Genomic DNA, 10,338 nt, shown 5'->3' with positions numbered 1-10,338 from the left:
GTGTCGGGGCGCGCCGCGCGCCTGGAGGCGGGGAGCGTGGGGGGCGGGAGGAGTGGGGAGTGGTGGAGTAGGGGCGGGGCTGGGGCGGAGCGCTGACTCCGAGCCGGGGCGGCCGGGTTAGGAGGGGCGGGGGGCGGCCACGGGGGCGGGGCTAGAGGCGGTCTGGGGGCGCGCGGAGGGCTGGGGCGGGGCCGGGGCGGAGCGTTGGCTCCCAGCTGCTCGCCGGGTTGGGGGGACCCGGGGCGGCTTCGGGGGCGGAGCCAGGGGCCCGGGGCGGGCCCGGGGCGGAGCTCCAGGCCCGGACCCGCGGTGGTGAGCCCTGGAGGACCCAGGGTCAGCCCTCAGCGGAAGCGCGCTGGCGCGCTCCCCTGGGACTTGCCGTGGACAGGGAGACCCTGCAACAGGTGATACCCGCGCTCTTAGCGAAGCCAGATCGCTCGGGAAGCCGGCCGCAGGGCCACTTCTTCCCGGGACTGAGGCGACCTGGCCAGCGGAGGGCAAAGGCTGATTCGCTTGACGTTTTGGGACCTCTGTCTCCCCATCCTTATTACATCGAGGGAGTTGAGACAGAGGCTGAGGTCACTGCCAGCGCCGACGCTCGAGCGACCCCCGTTCTCAGGGCCTCTGCACAGGGGCGGCTGGGAGAAGTGGGCTCGGAGGACCAAAGGGGCCTGGCGTGGCCAGAGGCGGGAGCAGCAGCGGGGGACGCGGAGGAGAGAAGGCACGGAATCCGCTGCTGAAACAAGACGATGTCAGAGAACCCAAAATCGAATGAAACAGACACACGATTGGGTTCGAGGAGAACCAGCTAAAAGGCCCCTGGGTCAGCTCCAGGGCGCAGGCTGCGGTGTAGGGTCCCATGAAGGGCCAGCCTCCAGATAACATCGAAGACCCCTCGGACTAGCCAGGCCTTGAGCCTCAAGGGAGACCCCAGCTCCCCACCAGCTTGTCTGAACCCAAAGGAGCCCTGGATCTGGGGTACAGTGGCCCTGGATCTGGGGGTCTGAGCACCTCCAAAGGCGGACTGGTGGGCTCTGAGAATTTAGCACTCAGTGTGACCTGTCTTGGAACGGTGCTAGAAGATGCACCTCACGGTGGCTCCTGGGAGTAGGACGGCTCCGGGGCGCCTACGTCTCCGGGAAGGCCGCCCAGGTGAGCACTCCCCGGTCTTGCTGCGGGAGTTCCTGGCGCAGGAGTGAGTGAGGGGTGGGTGGGGAGCAGATGGGGCGGGACAAATCATGTCCTCTCAGGGACTCTCTCTGAGAGCCATCTCGCACCAAGGAGCTGTGGCCTTTTCTAAGCTGTGATGCCATGTCGTGGAAGGACCCACCCATGATTAGCCCTCTCCGTGGGTGTGACTGGCCTCACGTCATTCCCCTCTTCCCGGACTCCTCCTACAAGAGGGGGCTCTCTCCACTGCCCTCATCTGCTCACACCCTGCTTGGCCAGCTCACCGGTGGGGCTGGCTCCGCACGGAGAAGGCTGACCAAAGACAGCCCCAGCCCACCCAGGCTGCAGGGCCCCAGGGGCAGGGAGGGGGGCAGGAGGCCCCACGGCTATGGCCTTGCCCTGAAGCCTGCCTCCCACACCCGGGAAGTGCTAGGTGGCCGGTGGGGGGGACACAGAGTGATGACATGTTTAAAGGCACGAGATTGCGTCCAAGAAAAATGAAGTGTGAGATTGTAAACGTGTGTCTGGAAGGCGTTGCAGGCATTACCGAGCTCTTCCGCAGGGAGCAGAGGGTTCTCCCGTTGGCCGCCCAGTGAGTCCCGCGGAATGAGGCGGGTGGAGGTCCCAGCAGCCTGGACCTGCAGCAGTGGGCTGCCGCGGAGAGAGGGAGGAGGACAGGGTGAGGGCCGTCTGTGAGCTCCGCAAGGGTAAGGCCATCTGGGGTCTGGAAGGAGCCCAGGTCAGTCCTGTGCCAACCCACCTAGCCTGGCTGAAGCCTCCACTAAGCTGCCCCAGATATCAGCAGGGCTGGGGCTCCCAGAGACCCTTCCAGCCTGAAGAGCGAGCGGGGACACCAGGCTTTGCCCTCAGGGAAGTGAGGGGTCCAGTGCCCTGTAACTCAGGGTCTGGGCTGTGCCTGCCCCCACCCCCTGCACCTTGGAGAGACACCCCACCCCAGCTAGACCTTGGAGGCAGGCTCCCTGTCCCCAGTCTCAAGCTTCACACCTCTGCCTACATGCCCACCTCCCCAGTGACTGATGGGCCTTCACAGACTTGCTCTTGGGCCCTCCGAGCTCCCTAATGGGCACCAGTGCCCCTGCCTCCACCCACACCCAGCCCCACCCACCTTAGCAGACCCTGTGGGCCTGCAACACTTGCAACACTTGCCCTGGCTGGTCCCGGATAGGCCAGCCACGCTGTGTGGAACAGCTACCAACAGACCAGCATCAGCTCCGTTGACCCTGGAGGGTAAACTGAGGCCCAGAAAACCACCATAAAGGCTAGGGGCACAAATTACCCAGCAGGTAATCTCACGGCCTGAGTACAGCGTGAGGAGGGAATGCTGTCCAGGGAGGGCAGGCGCGTCTCGTCAGCATTCTTGGCCATGGCCGATGGCCGATGGCCAACGGCAGAGTCGCTCCACATCTCTTGCAGAATATTGGGCTTGGGGCTTCTCTGGCTGAAAGCCCCTTGTCCCCCTTCATGGCCACCAAGGCCTGCTTGGGCACAGGTCAGCTTGCCAGGGCAGGATATGCAAAGCCGGCAGCAGGACAAGCTTCCTCTACTGGCCCAGAGGCTGCAGCTGCCCTGTGTCCTTGAGGGAGACAGAGGAATGGTCCAGACCCGACTGGATGGTCTCTGCCCTGCACACATTCCTAACATGGGACGGGATTGGGAAACACAGTGGTGCTGTCCATGAGGGGAAGGGGCCCAGGCCCAAGAGGGCTGCGTCCATGCCACAGAAAGGCTTGTGCTCCAAAAGGAAGCCTACCTTGGGAAGGGAAAATCAAAGGCAATGGGCCTCAGTGCTCACTGGATCCCACTGCTTTCACAAACATATAGCTTCATAGGGAGCCCAGCTCCAGGAACTGCTGGAATCCTACACAGCCACGGACCCTGAGCTGGTCCCCAGCCATGCAGACGGGCCTGGCCAGAACTCACAGAGTAGCAGACACCTGCAAAGACAGAGTCCCGCCATGACCTCAGGCTGGGCAAGGGCAGGCCAGCCCGACATCTCCAAGGCCCCATCTGGATGTGGTGGCAGAGTCTCATCAGTCTATGCATGACAGCCTTATTCCCTCCTCCCTAGGAGATGAGAGATGGAGCAATGGAGGGGACAGAGAGCAGCAGGAAGCCTGCTTGCCCAGCTGTTACCCAGCCAATCTTTACCCCCACTGTAAGCCTCAGTTTCCCGGTCAACAGCAACGAGGGTGGAGTTCTGGGAGACTCTGGGAAGGCCAGCCTGGGGAGGGATTGCCAGCCACTGCCTGGATGGGGTGGGGGTACAGTTCTCTGGGTGGTCTGGAAGAAGCCAGCAAGCAGCTGCTTATCAGGAAACATTGCCTAATTGGGAAGGTTTATGGGGCCAAGCAGGGGGTCTCCCTAGGGGAGATGGTGAAAGCCACTCATGAGTCATTTGAAACTGAGCTGGACAAAGAGCTCAAGGAGAAATGATCCCACCCAGCCTGCCAGTCATGGGCAGAATGAGCTCATGGGCTGTGGGGCACGTGTATGTGTGCTTATGTTCGTGTGTGTGTGTGTGTGTGTGTGTGTTCACACTCATGCGAGAGAGAGAGGAAGGAAAAGAAAGCTGGTGCACTCCCAGCTGGGACTGGGAAGCTGAGCCCAGTGGAGCCTCTACCACAGCCCATCCCTACGTGGCCAGGCTGCCCACTACAGATCAGCTGGCCCAGTGTCCCAGCCAGCACCCAGTCCACTATCCCAGCCAACACTCTGACCCAGTGTCCCGGCCAGAACCCAGTCCAGCATCCCAGACAGTGCCTAATCCAACATCTCAACTAAGCATCCCAATCCAGCAAGATAGTGCCCAGGCCACCATCCCAGCCAAGCATCCTTGTTAAGTATTCTGGCCAGAATCCTGGTCCAGCATCTTTGCACAACATCTCAGCCAGCACCCAGTTCAGTACTCTGGCCAAGCATCCTAATCCAGCATTCCAGGCAGCACCCAGTTCAGCATTCAGGCCAAGCATCCTTGTCCAGTATCCCAGCCAGTGCTCAGTTCAGTATCCCAACCAGCATCCTGGTCCAGCATCCCAGCCAGCATCCTGGCCAGTGCACACACCCTCTAGGCAGTGCTCAGCACAGTACCTGTCCTCAGACAGATGCCAGTGGACATGGAGCTTTTTCCTCACAGTAGGACACCATCTGTTCACACCACCTTGCCACCTGTGAGAGGTGTGTTGGAAAACTTGGGTGCATAATAAACATTTCTTAACATGTTTCAAGGTTTTAAAATTTGTTGTTTAGAGAAAACTGAAGGTTCACATATAATTGTAAGAAATAATGAAGGTGATTCTTGTATCCTTCACTTGGATACCCCTAGTGAAGAAACTGTTGCAAAACTCTAGGACAATATGACACCAGAAAACTGTCATTGACACAATCCATCAACCATGGTGCGTGCCCTCATCACATGCTGTGTTCAGTCCACCCATCACTTTCAGTACAGGAATGCTACACACATAGAAGCGTATAGTGTGTAACCTTTGAGGACTGGCTTTTGCACTGAGCCAACATTCAGTGGATTGACTGGATGGATCCATCCAATCAATCCACCCAGCATTGATGGATTCCCTGGAGATCCATCCAGGTTGTACATTCCTTCCTTTCTTTGCTGCATAAGATTCCACTCTACAGACGGACCACGGCCTGTTAAGCACAAACCCATTGAAGGACACCTGGGCTGCATCCAGTTTCTGACTATTATGCGTAAAAACTGCTGTAAACATTCTTGGAAAGGTTTCATGTGAACAAAAGTTTTATTTATCTGGGATGCATGCCCAGGAGAGCCAAAGCTAGGTCATATGGTGGTTGCATGTTTGGTTTTGTGAGAAACTGCCAACCTGTTTTCCAAAGTGGCTGCATCGTTGCACACTCCCACAAGCATCATACACGAGATCTAGTTTCTCCACATCCCTGCCAATATTTGGGACTGTCACTGTTTTTTTTTTTTTATTCTAGATGTTTTTATAAGCATGTGGTTGTGTCTCATTGTGGTTTTAATTTGCATTTCACTAGTGGCTAATGATGTTGAACATTAATGATTTTTATTTGCCATCTATATCTCCTCTTTGGTGAAAGATCTGTTCATCTTTTGCCCATTTTCTAATTGGATTGGCTCTTTTAATGTTGAATCTTGAAAGCTCTTAATCTATTGTAGGCATGATTGTTTTGTCAGATGCCTGGTTTGCAAACGTAACGCCCAGGGTCTGTAGTGTGCCTTCACGGACACGACAGCACCTTCATTTCTTCAGGTATATAACAAGCGTTAACACTGGGAGACTATTTTTTCCACTTCATTCTTCTTTTTAAAGATTTTTTTGGGTAGTTTAGGATCTGCACCTTTCTGTATAAAGTTTAGAATAAGCTTGTCTGTGCCTTGGGGGGCAGAAAAACATCACTAAGATTTTATAGGGATTACATTAAACCTATAAATCAATTTGGGGAGAACTGTAATCTTTGCTATGTTGAGTCTTTCAACTCATGAACATGTCTCTATTGAGCTTTTCTTTGAATTCTTTTATCATTATTTTGTAATTTCAGCACACAGATCTCATACATGTTTTGTTAAGTTAGTCAATGAGCATTTCTTTTCTTAGAGTGATTAAAATCATATTTCTTTTTTTAAAGATTTTATTTATTTATTTGAGAGAGAGCACGAGCAGTGGAGAGAGGCAGAGGGAGAGGGAATTGCAGGTTCCCTGACATGGGGCTCAATCAGGACCCCGATATTGTGATCTCAGCCAAAGGCAGATGCTTAACCTACTGAACCACCCAGGTGCCCCTAAAATCATATTTCACTTTCCATATGTTCATTGTAAGTATACAGACTTGAGATTGATTTGGTATGTTGCTCTTGAAACCTGCAACCCCACAGTGCTCACTCAGTTCTAGAAGGTTTTTGAGGTTTTTTTTTTAATTCATTGGAATGTCCTATGTAGATAATCATGTCATATGTCAATATTCTTTTTCCATCTCACTACACTGACAGAATTTCCAATTCTATGTTGAATAAGAGACCAGATATCCTTGCCATGTACCTAATCTTAGGGGGAAATCTTTTGTTTTTCACCATTAAGTATGTTACCAGCAGGGTTTTATTTGTGTTCTTTTTTTAATTTAAGGTCTATATCAGTAGAAGAAGTTCTCCTGAATGCCTAGTTTTCTGAGAGTTTTTGTCATGAACAAGTGTTGGATTTTTTCAAGTGCTTTTTCTTTATCAATCAATGTAATCATATAATTTTTCTCCCTTGGCTTGTGGATGTGATGGATTACAGTGGTTGGTTTTCAAATGTGGACCCAGACTCAGACATCTGAAGTGAATCCCTCTTGGTATAGTATGCAATTCCTTTCACACATTGCTAAATTCAATTTGCCAATATTTTGCTGAGAATTTTTCTTCTAAGTTCATAAGGAAATTAGTCTGCCAGTTTCTCTCTCTCGCTCTCTCCCTCCCTGTACTGTCTTTGTCTGGTTTGGGCATCAGGAGGGTAATGCTAACTTCCTAACATGAGTTGGAGTTATTTCCATCTCTTCTACTTCTTAGAAGAAATTGTATAAAATTGGTGTTATTTTATTCTTAAATGTTTGATAGAAGTCTTCAATGAATCCACTGGGCTTGGAGATTTCTTTTTTTAGGAGCTTTTTATGTACACGAGTTTTTAAAATAGTTACAAGACTATCCAGGTGGTTCCTTTCATCCTGGTTGAGTATCTATAGTTTGAAAGGAATTGGTCTGTTGCATCTAACTTGTTGAATTTTTTAGAGTAAAGTTGTTCATAGCATTAGCTCATGGTCATTGTGATGTCCTGGGATCTGTAGTGATGCCTCCTATTTCATACTGATCTTGGTGACTTGTGTCTTCTTCCATTTTAACTTCTTCAGAGTCTCTAGTGGTTTATAAACATGATTGAGTTTTTTGAAGAGCCAGCTTTTGTTTAATTGATTTCTCTATTTTCCTGTTTACAAATTAATCTGTCTCTGCTCTTAACTTTTTTTCCTTCCTGCCTCTTGCTGTGGTTTTATTTTGCTCTTTCTTTTCTAGTTCATTGAAGCAAGAACAGAGAGCATTGCTGGGGGCCTACCCTACTTTCTTTTTTTTTTTTTTAAAGATTTTATTTATTTATTTGACATACAGAGATCACGAGTAGGCAGAGAGGCAGGCAGAGAGAGAGAGAGGAGGAAGCAGGCTCCCTGCTGAGCAGAGAGCCCGATGCGGGACTCGATCCCAGGACCCTGAGATCATGACCTGAGCCAAAGGCAGCGGCTTAACCCACTGAGCCACCCAGGCTCCCCCTACCCTACTTTCTAATGTAAACACTCAGTGCTGTAAATCTTCATCCCTCCCATATGCAGTCCTGCGGTGAGCCCCTTGGAGAGGGGAGGACCCACAAATGTTCAGCAGGGCTGTGCTGGATGAAAACCAATCTAAAGGGAATGAATGAACAATTTCAAAGTGGGAAAGTTGCAGCCCTAGTTCTGCCATAAGCAATCTTCAGAGGGTGTCAGAAACCTTAATAAAATGAGGATGAAATGCAGAACTTTCTGTTGATGTCAGGATGAGAAAGCCCTTCTTAAGCGTAAAAAGGAAATGTCGGTGGTGGCAGGGCAAAACGCTACACATTTTTCGTAGGCCATCTGGCAACATGCCTTGGCAGTTGCAGCTTTGTCAAACTGCTGGCCCAGTTTCTAGACATTTATGCTACAAAACAACAGAGATGCACAAATATTCTGAACAGGGATTGTGACCAAAGCATTGTTTATAATATTACAAAATTACATGCATTATAAATGTCCCCCAAAGGAAATCCATTTTCATAGAGTTCCAGGAAAATTAAACTGTTTGAAGATACAAGAAAACTTCTGGTTGAAAATGGCTCTGGAGCTCACACACTGATTTCTTCCTCTTCCCAGGCCCCACAAACAGCGTCCTAAATGAATGAAAAGATACAAGGCCCATGGGACAGAGTCATCAGGAGAAGCTGGGCAGAGAGTATAGTGGAGTTTGGGAATAAAGAAAACAGATGGGTGAGCTGGGGGTTCCAGAGAGTTGAGCAGGGCGGGACCCAGCAGACCCCCAGGCTGAGGAAACAGCAGGAGTCCACAGAGGGACTGGATTGTGACCCTCAAAATTCATCACCTGCAGGACCTCAGACTGTGACCATGTTTGGAGACACAGCCAGGAAAGAGGTGATCCAGTGCCCACTGGAGGGCACTGATCCAGGGGAGGAAGGATGAGGGGGCATGGCCCAGGCCACACACTCTGCTGCCTCTGTCCACAAGCCTTGCAGGCCTCCACCTGCAAGGGTGAGGCCCAGGTGTCAGAGCTGACATTCCATGGTTCTCTATTACAGGGCAGACCTTGGAGGGTAAGACTCTGCCAGGATGTGGCAGTGGTGTCTGTGCTCCCCATCACACCCCAGCAGCATCGGCAGCGGGTGGAGACCGTCCTCTGGCAGAAACGTCCTTGAGCCCAGGTCCTGCCAGGCATCTCCCTGCTGTGTGCTTGGCACCTCAACCAGATCCGGGAGGCCCACCAGTGAGCAGAGATGGGCTGACCAAAGCTGGGTGAGGGAGCCTGTGCTTGGATCGGGGACCTGGGGCCTCAGACCTCGGGGGGAGATGTCCCAGGGGAAGATCTGGCCCCCTTTCCTGGCGGAGCTCGACAACTCCACACCTGGCAGCTCCCTGTGCACCCATCACAGGCCACAGATGGGTCCCAGCAAGCTGATGTGTGCTCCACTGTACAGCTCCCACAAAGCTGGGGGTTCCTCTTGGGCATGCATGGGAGAACACAGTAGACAAAGGGCCCCCCTGCAGGACTGGGGAGCTGCCCTGCTGCCTGTGGGGTGGGGCCAAATCTCAAGGGGTCAAAGAGAATGAAGTGCTGACTGTACCCTTCATGCTGGGACAGCGGACCTTCAGCAGGAACTGCTGGCATGCCAGGCCCTGGCCAAGCACCTTAGAGCCGCCTGCTGCCTGACGCTACTTATACGAAAGTTAAAACTCAAGAACGTTAGCTAAAACTAAAAGCCGAGGTCCTCAGCTGCACTGACCGCATGTCAGGGGCATGGGAGGGAATGTGGCCAGTGGCTATGGCAGTGAGAAGTCCAGGCTCAGAGCATGCAGCGGGCAGTCCGGCCGGTCAGTGTTGCTCTGCATGCGTGCTCATTTGATCAACAAGGATGGATCCCATGCCAAGGGCTGAGGCCTGTGCCAGGTGCTGGCAACCCAGCAGGGATCACCCTCTTCTACTCTACTGTGGAGAGGCAGATAGTGAGTCAGATGATAAATACATGATAGATAATAAATAGATTGATAGATCAATGATAGATAGATAGGCCCATAGATGATTAGATAGATAGAAGATCGCTGATTCAGATGGACAGATGAGTAGATCAATCAGTAGCTAGGAAGATCAATAGACAATAGATGGGGGATATAGAGAAGCCCTGCCACAGAACACTTAGATCTGGGAAGAGTGGTCAGGGGTCAGAGTGAGTGTCTCTGGGGCAGTGGCAACTGCACCAGCCCAGAAGGTGGTGAGGGGCATGCTCTGCGCAGGCTTGGTGTGGGGCATGTCAGGATGTCAGCAGTGTGATGAGCGAGGCCTGGGGGAGGGGTGTGTTGGACCACAGGGAAGCAGAGTGGACACACACGTCAGGGCCCCACAGTGGGGTCGCTCAGGCTGCAACCCTGAGATCGGACCGCAGAGCCAGCACAGGAGCAGGAAGCCCGGGAGGCTCCAGCCAGCCCTGCAGGAACTGCTGGCAGGCCTCCCAACATGCATGACGCGCACGTGCATGAGAGGCTGAAAGCCAGATGGCCTGAGGCTGGGCTGCCCTTGCTTGGCTCAGACAGGAGCTCCAGCGAGGGGACGTGTGAGGTGCAGCATTGGTCATCCACATCAAGGTTGGGGTGAGGAAGTACAGACACTGGCATGGCAAATTAGAACCAGCAGCAGTCCCCATATCACAAAGTCAGCCCTGGATTCCAGAGACCAAGGAAACCAGCAGCAAGATAGAAAGTGCAGCCCACCACAGCCACAGAACCCAGCCAACAAGACAGGCCATGCACCCAACCACAGCCACAGAACCCAGCCAGCACCCAAGAGGCCTGCACCTAGCCACCCCAAGGTGGCAGGGAGAG

Source organism: Mustela erminea, chromosome 3, assembly GCF_009829155.1.
Source record: "Mustela erminea isolate mMusErm1 chromosome 3, mMusErm1.Pri, whole genome shotgun sequence".
Classification (NCBI taxonomy): domain Eukaryota; kingdom Metazoa; phylum Chordata; class Mammalia; order Carnivora; family Mustelidae; genus Mustela; species Mustela erminea.
Note: the sequence above shows the minus strand (reverse complement) of the source record.